The sequence below is a fragment of the Manis javanica genome, chromosome 10 (assembly GCF_040802235.1).
Source record: "Manis javanica isolate MJ-LG chromosome 10, MJ_LKY, whole genome shotgun sequence".
In the NCBI taxonomy this organism is placed as follows: Eukaryota; Metazoa; Chordata; class Mammalia; order Pholidota; family Manidae; genus Manis; species Manis javanica.
The window spans coordinates 2,081,280-2,095,213 of record NC_133165.1 but is presented as its reverse complement, the minus strand read 5'-3'; the positions used below and the strand labels follow the sequence as shown (position 1 = coordinate 2,095,213).

General features: G+C 57.2%; 2 long non-coding RNA genes across 6 annotated transcripts; one reads left to right on the top strand and one right to left on the bottom strand.

The window, feature by feature from the left end:
• Positions 1-90: 90 nt before the first annotated feature.
• LOC140843948 (uncharacterized) lies at positions 91-5,927 on the top strand. Of its 2 annotated transcripts, none has more exons than XR_012121888.1 (3): positions 91-216; positions 4,754-4,903; positions 5,304-5,927. It is a non-coding gene; the product is annotated as an uncharacterized lncRNA (long non-coding RNA). The 2 variants fall into 2 exon arrangements; XR_012121887.1 differs by lacking the exon at positions 91-216 and adding an exon at positions 3,293-4,571.
• Positions 5,928-6,070: 143 nt separating this feature from the next.
• On the bottom strand, positions 6,071-13,869 carry LOC140843947 (uncharacterized). Of its 4 annotated transcripts, none has more exons than XR_012121886.1 (5): positions 12,638-13,868; positions 12,373-12,519; positions 9,188-11,671; positions 8,086-8,839; positions 6,071-6,541 (listed from the first exon to the last, which is right to left on the bottom strand). It is a non-coding gene; the product is annotated as an uncharacterized lncRNA (long non-coding RNA). The 4 variants fall into 4 exon arrangements; XR_012121884.1 differs by lacking the exon at positions 6,071-6,541 and having other exon boundaries at positions 7,645-8,839; positions 9,188-9,390; positions 10,524-11,671; positions 12,638-13,869; XR_012121883.1 differs by lacking the exon at positions 6,071-6,541 and having other exon boundaries at positions 7,645-8,839; positions 12,638-13,869.
• Positions 13,870-13,934: the final 65 nt, after the last annotated feature.

The following is a 13,934-nucleotide window of genomic DNA, read 5'->3' as shown; positions in this document are numbered from 1 at the left end:
AGGTGGCGCTCACCTCCCCGGGGCGGGGCCTCCAGGGCCGCTGGGCGGGGCCAGCGTCCAGGCGGGACCCCGCCCCTCCCCGTGGCCCGCCGGCCGGGCCGGGGCGCGCAGCGAGTCCCTCCGCAGCTGGCCCGGCGCGCCCCTGGCTGAGGGCCCCTCTCTTCTTCGCCGCCGCCCAGGGCCCTCAGCCGTCCCCTCGCCGTGGCTGACACCCAGGTGGGCACCCCACACACGTGTGGCAGACGCCGTGTGGGTCTCCGGGCCCTGGATAGCTGGGGAATGACACTCAGGTGGTAGCAGTGTTCATGGCAATGAGGAGGGGGGGCTCTGGACTGCGCCTGCCTGAGTTCAAATCCTGCCGCCACAAATGGTCCGCAGGCTCCTAGGCGAGGCTTCTTCCCGCCCCCAGCCTGTTTCCTTCGGTGTCGCCCAATACCTGCCCACATTCCAGAGCGTTCCGAGATTCCTGCAGGTAATTCACACAAAGCACTTAGCACAGCGCCTGGTCCCACGTGTGGGAAGCTTTGCCCTCATTATCATCATCTAGGGCAGACAAAATAATACAAAATAAGCCTTGAAATAATCCTATAATAACTGCAGGCCCTGGCATCATAGAAATACTTCACGGCTGGTTATAAAAACTGCTGGATTCTGGTACAGAATGGCCACATTGCACAATTGGGCCATCATGTGCACGGTTATACTGTGTACTGCTGTGTGCCCGAGTTAGACTTTGCACCAGCATGTGGCCAGGCTAGACAGTGGGCATTGAGTGCCTGGGTCACACCGTGTGCCGTTAGAGAAGCCTGCAGTTGGATGGACAGAAAATGGAGTCTGGGTGAGGCCAGAGGGGGCCACCGCAGCTGGGCAGGTTCTGGGTGGTCTGAGCCCGGCTGGGAGGCAGGAGCACACAGTCTCCAGGGGAGATGCTAGATGGCACCAAGATAGTTCATGGCCAAAGGGCGCAGCTGGGGATCCAAGAGCTCTGTTGGGGAGGGGAGGGCAACACAAGCCCCAGGGGCACCCAGAATCCCCAGGCCAGGCCCTTCCCCAGCTGTTGTACACCTCTAAAGTAAGGTTGGTGGGGAAGCTGACTCCCAAGGGCCTTTCCTGTCCCAGACCCCAGAACACCTGAGAACACCAGCATCCTCTGGGCCATCTCTTGTTCCAGCTGCCTAAGGACTTGTTTTGAAGTGTTAGAAACTTTAGGAAAACCTTATTTTTAACCTGGGCGTCTGTGGGTGGGCTCAAGGGGGTCCGTGTATCCTCCCAGGGTGGCTTTCAAACTGTGCGTGTCCATACATGCATTTTTCGGGGGAGAGAATCTATTTCTTCCAGTGAGTTCATTCATTCAGTCATTCAACAGATACTTGCTAACGTCCTCCCAGCCTTGGCTGCCTGCTTCTACTACACTGAGGGGCAAAGGGAAAAACCAAAAAATAGCAAAGGGCTTTTCTTTTAAGGGAAGGGGAGGGATAAATATTAATAATAATAAAACAAATGGATGATCCTCAAATTGTTAAGGTTCCAAAAGCGTCCAGGGACTTTAAAAGGATGAAGGACATGGCAGGATGCAGCAGGTCCGAAGTTGTGCATAAGGTTCCCCAGGGGAAAATGCCGACCCTGGGGCCCTGACCCTCTGAGCTCCTGATTGGGGAATGTGGGAAGGGTCCCAGGAACCTGAACTTTTGCCAAGCCCCCTTTTTGTGAGAAGCCAGGAGCAATGGATCCTGCCTGCAGCCCCCCAGCTGCTCAGGTGGGGAGCCCTGAACAGACCTTTCCTCCAACCCTGTCGTTTCGCCTCTGAACCTGGCCCTGCCTGACTCCTTTCTCAGGCCATCGCCCCAGGTGGGGAGTTCCTCCCGGGGCAGGCCAGGGCTTGAACAAGTCCCTCTATCCCGAACTGACTTCCGAAGGCTAAGGGACATCTGTCCAGCCAGCCAGCCGACACTGGGAGCAGGCGTCAGGGAGGACCTGAGGTCTGAGCACAGGTCTGGGTTTGGGAGGTGCACCTGGGTCCAGAAGGCGGGCCATCGACAGGGGCCCAGGAGGGAACCTTCCTGGTTCTGCCCATGCGTCAGCTCTGCCTGGAAGCCTGCCCTTAACTCCCCCCCTTATCTTTCCCTAGGGAGGCTCTCACACGGGGGCCAAGCATGCCTTAGGGGTGTTCATGGCGGCACTGTTGCTATGGCGAACCTGGGAAACAATGTGGTGGCCGTGGGAAGGGGCGGTTGAACCCCAGGGCACACCCTCTCAGGGAAGGAAGAGGGGCAGATGTGGAATGTCACCCAGACGCCCGGGACACAGGCAGCCAGGTGCCCGAGGACATGCAGGGAGAGTTGGGGAGGACACCCGTGTATTGGCACAGAAACGCGGAAGGATCCCAGAGGAACTGTCACTGCAGCCCCATAGGGAGGGGCAAGCGAGAGATCTCATTTCCCATTGTACACACACCCTTTTGTAGTGTTTGGAGTTGATTATTATTATTTTTTAGATTTCCTTTTGCATCTGATTGTTTATGGCCTCGAATTGCTTTTTTGAAGTATTTTTCTAGGTACTATTTTTTTAAAAACATGCTTAAAAATGAGCCAAATTTGGCATTCCCTCTTCCCAGAGCCTTCGCTGTGTGCCCCTCTGCCCACCCCCCACACTCTATGGTTATAACACCCTTCCTTGTCCAGCTTTCTTACTGAACTGGAGAGACTAGTGGATAAAGTTTATGGAAGTATGAAATTTGGAGAAGAGAGAAACTGTCCTGAAGTTGAAAGGTGATCTCCCCTCAAGCTGTTGACAGTCTAAGATCAGGAACAGATACATAACCCGCCAGGATCAGTCTGGGGAGAGCCTCATCAGGCCCCAAACACGGGGAGGGGGTGGGCAAACCACTCAGTCCCTTTCTGCTGTGCGACTGTGGGCACGTCATTTCCCTGAGCCTCAGTTTTCCTCACCCGTGAAATGGGCACAACTGAAGCATCCCCTCCATAGGGTGAGGCCCCATGGGTTAAGCACACAGCACACACTCTGGCAGTGAGGGTTGAGCAATGGGAGGGGGTTGCATCCGTGGCTGGGGACTGGATACTTATGGGGCTGCGGCATACAAGCAGTTACAGGAACTCCAAACTGTTAGAGCTGTGGACTAATCCCACCTCTGAAATGCTTTTCCTGTCCCTCCTAGGAAGGTGAAGGTTGGTTTTGGGGAGGGAACCAGCCTAGGGACCTCCAGCTTAGCCGGCTCATAGCTCAGCTGCTGAGTAACAGCCGTGACATGGGTATTAATGCCACTGGTTTACTGAGGACTGACTGCCCAGCAGCACTGGCATGTGCTGCCAGCTGATCAGTGCCCCGTGGGGACCCCCCCTGGGTGAAGCAAGCTAGCCCTTCCCCCCTGGGAGGGGCATCTCTTATCTCCTGTTCCAGGGAGGAGCACCGAGGTCCTGAGATGCCAGGTGCCCGGCCAGCCGCTTCCAACCCCAGCACTCAGGCCCCCGCGTGCCTCTGCCCTCCCAGGCCCCCGCTGACCCAGCTGGGCCTGGCCCTGGAGCTTCCGGGAGAAGCAGCCGGCTGAGGGAGGAATTTGAGATGCATGTCACCATCTCCCCTCCCTCCATTCTCTAAAAGCTGGAACCGGGGAAACAGTCTGATGGCCACAGGAATTATCTTTTCTGGCAGACCAACATAAGGGCTCAGAGTCGGTGCGGCTGTGTGTGCGTGTGCACGTGTGTATGCACGTGTGCTCGACACTCTGTGGGCAGGCCGGATGGGGCGGGAGCTGTGTCTGGCCCCGTGCGTGCTCCTCCGGGCAGATGGGATTTGTTCGGTTCTGCAGAGCCCTCCTAAGGCAAATGACTCATCCACACAGGCTCTGGGCTCTGGGGAGGGCGTTTGCTTTCCTTGGGCTTCCTCCATGGTTCACCCCACTAAGACAGCACCTGGAGCCCCATCCTGGTCCCTGGCGACCAGGCCGCCTCGGGCCCTGAACCCTGTCCCCTCTCTGCCGCTGGGTCAGGCTGCTGGCTCCCAGGAGGCCACCACCTTTCCAGAGAGTCACCCTCACCCTCCCTGTTTGCTGTCATTGTTTCCCCAGCAGCTGGACTGGCCTCACTCACTGGCCCGGGCTGTTTCTGTGAACCAGTTTCAAACAAGTAGGGCAGCATTCCCCTGGCCCAGAGAGGGGTGTGTGGGGGGCAGCCTGTTCCTTTCCAGAGCCTTCTCCTCCTAGGCAGAGGCCCGGCCCATCTTCCTGTGGACAGCCACTCTATCATCCCCAGCAACATGACCTCACCCCCACCTGGGGAGCACTTAAACAATGCAGATTCTAGGGCACCCCCTTCAAGATTATGGTTAGGTTGGTCTGGGTTAGGCCTAGAATCTGCATGTTGACACCTACCCTCTGAGAGGCTGAAGCAGGTGGCTTCTGGGCCATCCTGAGAAACAAGTGTGAACAGAAAGAGTTGCTTGCCCACACTCAGGCCCTGGTCCACAGCCACCCAGGAAGAGCCCACAGGCTGTAGCTTGAAGCTGTACTGGGTTTGAGTCCTGGCTCTGCTACACACCCAGCTGTGTGAGTTTGGGTAGGTGGCTTAACTTCTCTGAATATTGTTTTCCCCAACTCTGAAATGGGGAAGAGCCAGTGCGCTATGATGTGTGCAGAGAGCCTGGAACAGAGGACCCTCTGCTCCCGGCCCAAGGGGCCAAGAGGGGGCTAGCCCCGCTTCACCCCATGTTTTGTAACACATATTTACTTTCCTTGCAGAACAATATAAAGGATGGAAAATCATGCTGGCCCCTCAGCCCAGATGGGCTGACTCACAGTCCTGGGCTGGGGGCCGGGTGAGCTCTGCACAATACCCCTGGGGCCCAGGGAGAGGCTGGGCCCTGGCAGCAGCAGCACAGAGGGTCTGTGGTGAGTCACCCGTTCCGCCTGCCCCTGAGTCACCTCCACCAAGAATGGGCCTTGGGCCCCCACCTGACCGGGGCCCATGGCAGACTGCCCATCCTGGCCTCCTCCCCAGTGTCTGCCCAGCAGCCCCCCTGTTGCCCCCTGGGGAGCCACCGCCCAGGTGGACCTCCTGCCAGTCCTTGGGACGCAGGTGTGCCCCTGTACAGCAGTGTCTGGTGTCAGAATGTTGAAATAGCTCCCCACCAGTAGTTGGCTAGAGGCCCTGGGCCTTTGGCCAGAAGCTGGAAACCTGGCCACCTAGGGGGCTAACCCTCAGCCCAGCAGGGTCCTCTCAGACGCCCGCTCCACACCGGGTAGGCCTCTTCTGACTCAGCTACGTTGCCTCCGTGGGTCCATCTTGCAGATCGAGGCCTCGTCCTGAACCCCGGACTGCTCCCAGCACCACCTGCTCCCTATCTCTGGACACCTCATTTCAAGCCCATCCCTGGGCCTCTCCGACCTGGCCGAGACGGCCACCCAGTAAGCACGTCACGGGGCCAGGGCAGAGAGTGGAGCTGGGTGGGGCAAGCAGGCTCTGCCAGGCCAGGGTCCCCGCAGGACAGGCTGCACAACCGCAGCCCCAGACTCCCGTCCTCCCCTTAACTTCCTGCCACCCTGCCCCACAGGCCCCTGCCAGGGCTCACACGGCCCAGACCGGTGGGGCTGCATTTCTGGTGCCAGAGTCCAGGGTGTGACAGCCCCTGGGGATGGCCCCACTCAGGAGATCAGGACCCTATTCCCTCCTGAGTCCGGGGGCCTGAGAGACGGACAGGCCTGGCCACAAGGTGCAGAATACAAAATCAACCCAGGTTTTAGCTAGAAGCCAACCTGGGTCGGAATCCTGGCTCTGCCATGCTCCCGGCTGCGCAGCCTTAGACGGCGACTTCTCCCTTGGAACCTCGGTTTCTTCGTCTGTAAAATGGGGAGGAAACAGTGAGCTAAGATGTCAAATCCCAGCTCTGCCATCTCCTGGCTGTGTGACTCTGGGGAAATTTCTTCACCTCTCTGAACCTGTTTCTCTACCTGGGAAATGGGGACACTCTGGGACGTGCTACATAGGGTCTTAAAAGGAATCAGTGAAGTAAGACATGCAATAATGACAAACAATAATAACTTTGGTTGAACATTTACTATGTGCCAGGCCCTGTGTTAAGTGATGGGCTTGGGGAGTTGGCACCATCTTTTCCAGATTTATTGAGGTGTGAAGGACATACAATAAATTGCATATATTTAAAGCATACCATCTTTATGGTATGATGGGTTTTGACATAACCACCCTACGCCCGTTGCCACAACAAGGATGACAAACTGGCACCGTCCCTGGCCATTTCTCAGATGTGGAAACTGAAGCTCCGAGATGGTAAATGGCAGCTCAAGGTGGTCAGGAGGGGACTCAGGATTTAAACCCTACAATCTGAGCCAGGGCCCTTATCCCCACCTCTGCCACCATTTAGTGGGGTGCCTGGCATAGGGTAGGCGCTCAGTATCTTTGTTGAATGAAGAAGGGATGACAGTGAATGGGAGGGTCAGTGCACGTTGACGGCGGCAGGGAAGGCCCCCAAAGGAGGACCAGAGAGAGGTAGCAGGTCCTGAGTCAGAACGCTGGTGGAGAAAAAGGTTCTGTTCATCAGATGTTAATTAAGCACCTACTATAGCGACGAGTCCTGTTCCTGGAATTGAGGACACACGGTCCAGTACAACAGAGGTTTCTGCCCTGGGGCAGCTTGCTGCAGAGGCCCCGGGGTGGGGGTGATGGTGTAACTTTGAGGCCACCTGTGGGTGGATTGATGGCACCTGTCCCATGTGGCCCTCAAAGGAGCACCCCAGGCAGACGGAGTCACGGAGGCCCAGGGACACTGTGGGAAGGGTTAGACCCGAGGCTGAGGGTGGTCAGAGTCCTGGCAGGAAGGGGCGGGGGACCCCTCACACTTCCTCCTGTGCGGCACCGGCATTTGCTTGGGAATGAGGCTCTCCACCGCTGCCAGGGAAGGATCTTGACCTCTTGCCCCCACAGTGCCTCCCACACATTCACCCATCAATTCATCAAGCATCTACTCTGCGCCCAGCGCTGGGGACACAACAGCTAGGGAGCCACAGCCCACATATCCCCAGTCTGGGAAGGCAAAGGATCAGAAAAACAGTCAACCACATTTCTAAAGAAATGAAAGAACCTAAATGCACTTCAGTGGGGGGAGTGGCTGATACATGATGAAAGGGCCACAGTCCAGAAGGGTGGACAGGGGTCAGGAACGTGGCAGGTCCGTGGGCCTCACAAGGAAGGAAGCCCGGGGTGCACTCAGCGAGAGAGGAAGTGTCCGCCATTAGGGTTGTCTGTTTGCCCCTTGGGATCTCAAAGAGCGCTGCCCCTGTGTCTTGGTGTCTGCCCTCCTGCCTGCCTGCCTGGGTCTGGGCCTGCCCGGGCCCTTTGCCCACTCTGTCTGCTGAGGTCAGACATTCCTGCCAGGGACCCGGGCGGCCAAGGCCCCACGGGCTGCCTTCCTGGGCCATTCTCTGGTCCCTGTCTCGGGCTTAGTCCCCGCACTGGGCCTAGGCCTCGGGGACTGACGAGTCAGCACCAGTCGGCTCTGGACAGACACCCCCTCTTCGGGGCCCTGGCGTCCCTGCCTCACCCTGCCCTCGCCCAGTCCGCCCTGTTCCCCCGACAGGGGCAGCTGTGCTGGTCTGGGGGCGACTCCGAGCAGCCGCCTCCAGTGGGGCTTCACCGATGGGAATATTCTGTGTATAGGGAGGCGCAGGCCGCATGTGGCTACTGTGCACTTAGAACGTGCAACCGTGTTTTTAATTTTATGGTTTATGTTTTACTTACGATTATTTATATAAAGTATGATATATTCACGTCCCTGTAATTCATTGTAATTTAAACAGCCACGTGTGGTCGGTGGCTATCGCACTGGGCTGCTCCAAAGAGCCAGTCTGGGCTCAGGCACGGAGGAGGGGCCTGGCCTCCCGGCCTCCCCCCAAGGCAGAGGCAGCTGCCGGGGCCCGGGACTGGGCTGCAGTGTCCTCTGGGGTCACGCAGTTGACGGAGTCAAGCTTAGGATGTACTGCCTGTGGTCACCCCAAGCCCGCCCCCAGCTGCTAGGTCTGAGCCCCGCCTCGGGGGCAGAATCATGCCCTGAGCAGACCTCTTTATGTTGGCGTGCGCGGCTCCTTCATCTCTCCCGGAGGCACTGACTGCGGCGTCTCAGCCTCTCCCCCTGCACCGCTCCTGGCAGCTCCAGAGGACAGGACTGGACGGGGGGCTGGCGTCACGGCTCATCTGCTGAGAGGCAGTGGGGCCTCATCCTCCTTCCCACCTAGAGGATCCCAGGCCAGGGCTGCCCTGACCCAGGTCTCCCAGCACAGAGCTTGAGTGCAAGGCCTTGGCTTTTGGATGGGACCCCAGAGAGTCGGGGTGTAGGGGTGGGGCCTCTGGAGGGGGAGAGCGCACCACGGGAGGCAGACCAACTCAGGGAGCAGGCACACACTGGCCCTGCACGGGGCTGATAGTGGCCCCCTAAAATAAGTGCAAATCCTAAATCCCTGGAGCCTGGGAATGTGACCTTATTTGGGAAAAGGGTCTTTACCGATGTAATTCAGTTAAGGATCTGAAGATGGGGTCCTCTTGGGTTTAAGGTGGGCCCGGGATTCAGTGACGGTGTCCTAATAAGAGAGGAGGGGGAGATGCGGGGCCCAGGGACACTGAGAAGGAGGCCATGCAGCCACCCACCGCGCAGACAGGAGGGGTGCGGTCCGCTGACGGTGAGGGACCACCAGCCAAGGAGGGCAGGCCCCGGAAGCTGCAGAGGGCAAGGACAGTCTCTCTACGGGACTCCCGAAGGCGCTGACCCTGCTGACTCCTTGGCTTTAGCCCAGTGAGAATGATTGCAGATTTCTCATCTGTAGAAAAGTAGGATAATAAACTTTTTGTTGTTTTTTAACTCACCAAACGTGTGGTAATTTGCTGACAGCAGCAGAAAATTAACACACGACACTTCCTGCCCCCAGCAGGACTCTGTGCTGCCATCAAGGTGACCTGGAGTCTGAGGAAGGTCATGGATGCAGAAAGGGCGGGGGGTGGGGTGGGGGGAGGAACGGGTGTCTCCTTCCACCCTCTGCCCCCTCCTCTGCCAGTCCCCTGGAAGTGGGCCCACACACACGCCCCCTGGGCACTTTTCCTAGGTTAGGGTTACCCAGATGGTGGGGGGGCGTGTGGATGCTGACGCAGCCCCAGGCAGAGATCCTTACGTGATACCCTGACTCTGTGTCTGTGGCTGCGCACTAACTCCAGTAGTTAGTGTCCGGACCGAGTTGAGCTGTAGGACCCCCAGCTGGTGTCCTGAGCGCTGGAGAATTGGTCGTCGGTGATGAAAAACCCCCACCCACCTGGAGTCTGAAGCGCTGTGAGTGTAAACCGTTCAGCCATAAGAAGGAATGGGGTCTGGCACCTGCTGAACGTGAACAAACCGTGGAAACACGATGCTCAGTGAAAGAAGCCGGACGCAGAAGGCTGCATAGCGTCTGATTCCATTTATATGGAGCGTCCGGAATAGGTAAACCCGGAGACACAGAAAGCCAGTCGGCGAGCGGCTGGGAATGAGAGAGCCGCCTGATGGTTACAGGGTTTTGTTCTGCAGTGATGAAGATGTTCTAGAACTTGATGGTGGTGAGGAGCGCACCGCCGCGTGGCAGCTAGAAGAGACCCCACTAACTTCCGTAGTGTAAATGGGTGGGTTGCACGGCACCAAAATTATGTTTAATAAGACAGAGTTATCAACGTGGATGGAGCCAGAGAGTATTATGCTCAGTGAAATAAGCCAGGCAGAGAAAGACAAGGACCAAATGATTTCCCTCACTTGGGGAGGATAACAACGAAGCAAGACTGAAGGAACAGAATAGCAGCAGACTCACAGAGTCCAAGAAGGGACTAGCGGTTACCAAAAGGAAGGGGGTGGGGGCAGGAAGGGGATTAAGGGGCATTATAATGAGCATTCCCAACATAGGTAGGTCACGGGGAAGGCGTGTAGGAGAGAAGACAAGGAGCGACTCTAGCATCTTACTACGCTGATGGACAGTGACTGCAAAGGGGTGTGAGGGGGACTTGATAGGATGGGTGAAGGTAGTAGCCACAATGTTGCTTATGTGAAACCTTCATAAGACTGTACATCAATACCTTGACACAAAAGCAGAACAGAGTCGTCACTTTCCTACACTGCCCCATCTCAAATGCCACCCTCTTGACAGAGTCCCGTGGGGGATGGCCCCACCCTCCAAGCGGGCACTATTTAACCCTACCGATTTATTCATTATGAGTCTCTTATTATCATAGTCCAATATACAGAACATAAAACTTACCATCTTAACCATTTTTTAGTGTACAGCTCAGTGGCCTTAAATACATTCACACTGTTGGGCAACCCCCCCCTCATCCCCCCGCACAACCTTCTCATCTTGCAAACCTGAAACTCTGGCCCCGTGAAACCCTCACTCCCCACCCCCTCTTCCCCTGCCTCTGGCAGCCGCTCCCGCTCCCCTTCTGTCTCTGAATGGGACAACGCTGGGGACCTCACACAAGGGGACTCACACAGTGCTTGTCCTTTGAGGCCGGGCTTCTTTTACTGAGCATGATGCCTTCAAAGTTCACGCATGTCATAGCACGTGTCAGCGTTCCCTTCCTTTTTAAGCCTGAAGACTGTCCACATTACCCCCATCTTCCCGGAGGGGACACTGCAGCCACAGACACTGAGGGAAGCAGGGCCAGGCTCACGGCGGCTGACCTGACGTACCGCTCTGCCCCGCGGCCCCGTCCAAGCGCCAGCGGAGGCCCCCACGTGCCTCGGCTGTGCTCCCCCCTCACTGACAGCTCCTGGGGCGCAGGTGGCCTGCACCTTGGACCCTGACTCCACACGCAGCACCAGGTGGACTCCTGGACCACGTGTGGATGGGATGGGACTTGAGGGGGTTGGGGGTCGAGGTGGGCAGGGCCCAGCCGGGCAGCCCCCGAGGTCTGGCTTCCCCAGACTCCTGTTCGATCAAATGTGCCCAATGATGAGGACCACCGCATGGAGCTGGGCACCCCTGTACACAGCTGTCCTGCCTATGACCCTTATGGCCCTTGAGGTTCCCCAATCCAGGCGGCCTCTGAGGAGGAGGAAGAAGGGACTTAGACGCAGCCCGTGGGCACCTGAGATGCGGTGCAGGCTGGGAGGAGGAGAATGAGGGTGACTGCTTGATACGGATGGCTTCCCTGCTGCAGTGATGAACATGCCCAGGAACTAGACAGTGAGTGGTGATGGTCGCATCACCTTATGAATGTCCTAAAAGCCACTGAAGTGTACACTTAAAATGGGAACTTTTGTGCTGTGTTTCACCACGATGAAAAGCAATGCCCCACTCCAGCTTCAGCACGCCCAGGGCCTTTCTGTGTTTTGGGGCCCAGATCAAGGCCTTGTGTCCCCACAAGGGTCTGGAGCCTGGACCCTCTCACTCCTACCCGCCCTTCACCCCACCTGCTCTTGGTGTCTGAGCCACCCCACTGAGGACACTTCCCGGCAGGTCGCCTTCCGGAGGCATGTGCGTTGGGCCCAGTGTTTTACTCCAATAGATGCATTACTACTGGTTGAGTTTCCCGTGGCAGTGGCCGATCCGTGGTGGAGATATTCAGAGCTGAGGGGTGGTTTCTGGAGTTTTCAAAAACCTCCTCCCCAAAAGGCAGCTTTGGCCTGGTCATTCCTGCAGGGCAAGGAGGAGGCGGCAGATAGAGGCTGAGTCTTTCTGGAACCTTCTCAGTCTAAGGCCAGGATGCCTGGGTATCTGCAGTTCAGACTAAGAAGGCACATCTTCTGGGTACTTCACTGCAGCCCTGGGGCAAGAAGCACTGGAGAACCAGAGCCCTGGGTTTGAATTCCTCACCAGCTGTGTGACCTTGGGGAAGTTACTCAACCTGTCTGTGCCTTAGTCACCTTATCTCTAAAATGAGGATTAAAATAGCTTTGATCTTAAACGTTGCTCTGTTTTGATTTAGGTGAAAGTCATATAATGTAAAATTAATTATTATTTAATGTGTACAATCCACTGTTGTTTAGCGCATTCACACTGTTGTGCGAATGCCAGCTCTCTGAAATTCCAAAACATTTTCATCACCACAGGGGTTGTTTTTGAGGCTGACATGTGTGAATGTTAGTAAAGCCTTAGAACAGTGCCGGGTGCAGCATGTGCCGAATAAGTGCTCAATAAAAGGCAAGAATACTTGGTAAGTGCAGCGCTCATAATAGGTAACACGTGGTAGGCGGGGCTTTCAGTTCGCTTCCCTTGTGCTGGAGGGAGAGGGAGCTAGGTTCTCCCTTCCCTCTGGGCCGCATTTTCTACTCCGGGCACCCTGCACCCACCCGGCTGTCACACCCTTCCGCCCCCACCCAGGGTCACGTCCTCACCGGCTGGGGGCAGGGGAGACGCTGCTGGTGTCCAGGAAACCCGGCGCCTCCCCGCAGCCTCCGGGCTTCTCCCCTCTCCTCCAGGCTCTTCGGTGCGCCGCTCGCTGCATCTCCCACGCCCGTTCCTGCTCCCCGCGCTGTCACCTTCTGTGGCGGAGGACACACACGTGGGGGCACGGTTACCCAGGAAGGCTGCTCTCTGAAGCCTTCTGGGACCCCCAGGCGCTTGGGAGAACCCCTCACATGCGCCGGCCCGCAGTCAGACCTGTCCACCTATAGAACCATTTGGGCAGCGTGTTTAACGGGCGGGCTCCTGGGCCCCTCGGAGCGGTACTCGGGAGCCTTCCCGTTACCCTGCAGTCCGCTGAGGGCGGCCCCGGGAGCTGGACGCTCCGCCCCGTCCTTCCAGGCGTGAACATCCTGTCCTGCGGTCACTCTGTGCCGGTTTAAGGCCTTCCGTGCTGCAACAAGAGCTGAGTGTTCGCGCCCTCCTCGCGCCCTGCACCGATGCTCAGGAGAGGCTTGCGAGTTTCCTTGACCACCCCGGGGTACAGCGAAACATCCCTGGAGCCCGTCTCTCGCCTTCCTCTTCTAGGGGCGACGCAGGAGTCAGGGGCTGTCATTTGCTGCCACCTTGTGGCAGGGATGGGAACTTTGCGCTCCATTTCCATCCCTGGTCATCTTAATCAAGAAAACGCACTGAGCACCTACTGTGTGCCAGCTCCCCAGTCAACTCCTGCGCACCCGGGGGCAGATGAATTACACAGACATGGTCCCTGCCCTCTCGGAGCTCACAGTCTCCCGGAAGAGACCCTCAATGACCCACAAATAAATACAGTGAACGAATACAAATGATTAAGGGATGTGCACCCGCTAGGAAGGACACAAACGAGGCCGTTATCACAAGATGCAACGCTGCATTTCCTCATGGGGCGCTCTGTCTCCCTGGACACCCTCTTCCTGCCCAGGACTGCAGGCCACGCAAGGGCAGGCGTTTCTGTCTGGCTGATTCCCCCTGGAGAATGGGTGATGTCCCCCAGTTCTGACACATAGTAGGTGCTCCGTAAACGTCGAATGAATGCATACACAATGGTGAGGCTGCGCAGAGCCAGCTTCCTGGCTCCCCCAGGCGGAAGGAACACATGGGGAATGGGAAGGGAGGGCCTGGGAGAGAGGCTTGGTCCCTGGGGATCCTGGGAGGGTTAGAAGGCTTTGGATGTGAGCTAAAATGAGGATGATGTCAAGTGTCACCCTCCCAGGGAGGCCCCCCATCCATCCTGTTTTAAATTGTACCCTCACACCCCTGGCTTCATGAAACGCTTCACTGCCTATATTTTTCTCCTTGATGTTTTTTACCATCTCATTTACTATGTATGTGCCGTATTTATTTGACGTCTGTCTGCCCTCCAGAATGAAAACAACACGCGAGCAAGGATTTTGCCTGTTTTGTTCACTAAGGACTGCCCTGTGCCTGGAACGCCCGGCACCTGGTAGGAGCTCCGTACGTGCGGACTCGGAGACAGCCGTGGGTGGGCGGGGCTTCGGGCGGGCCAGGAGGGCCC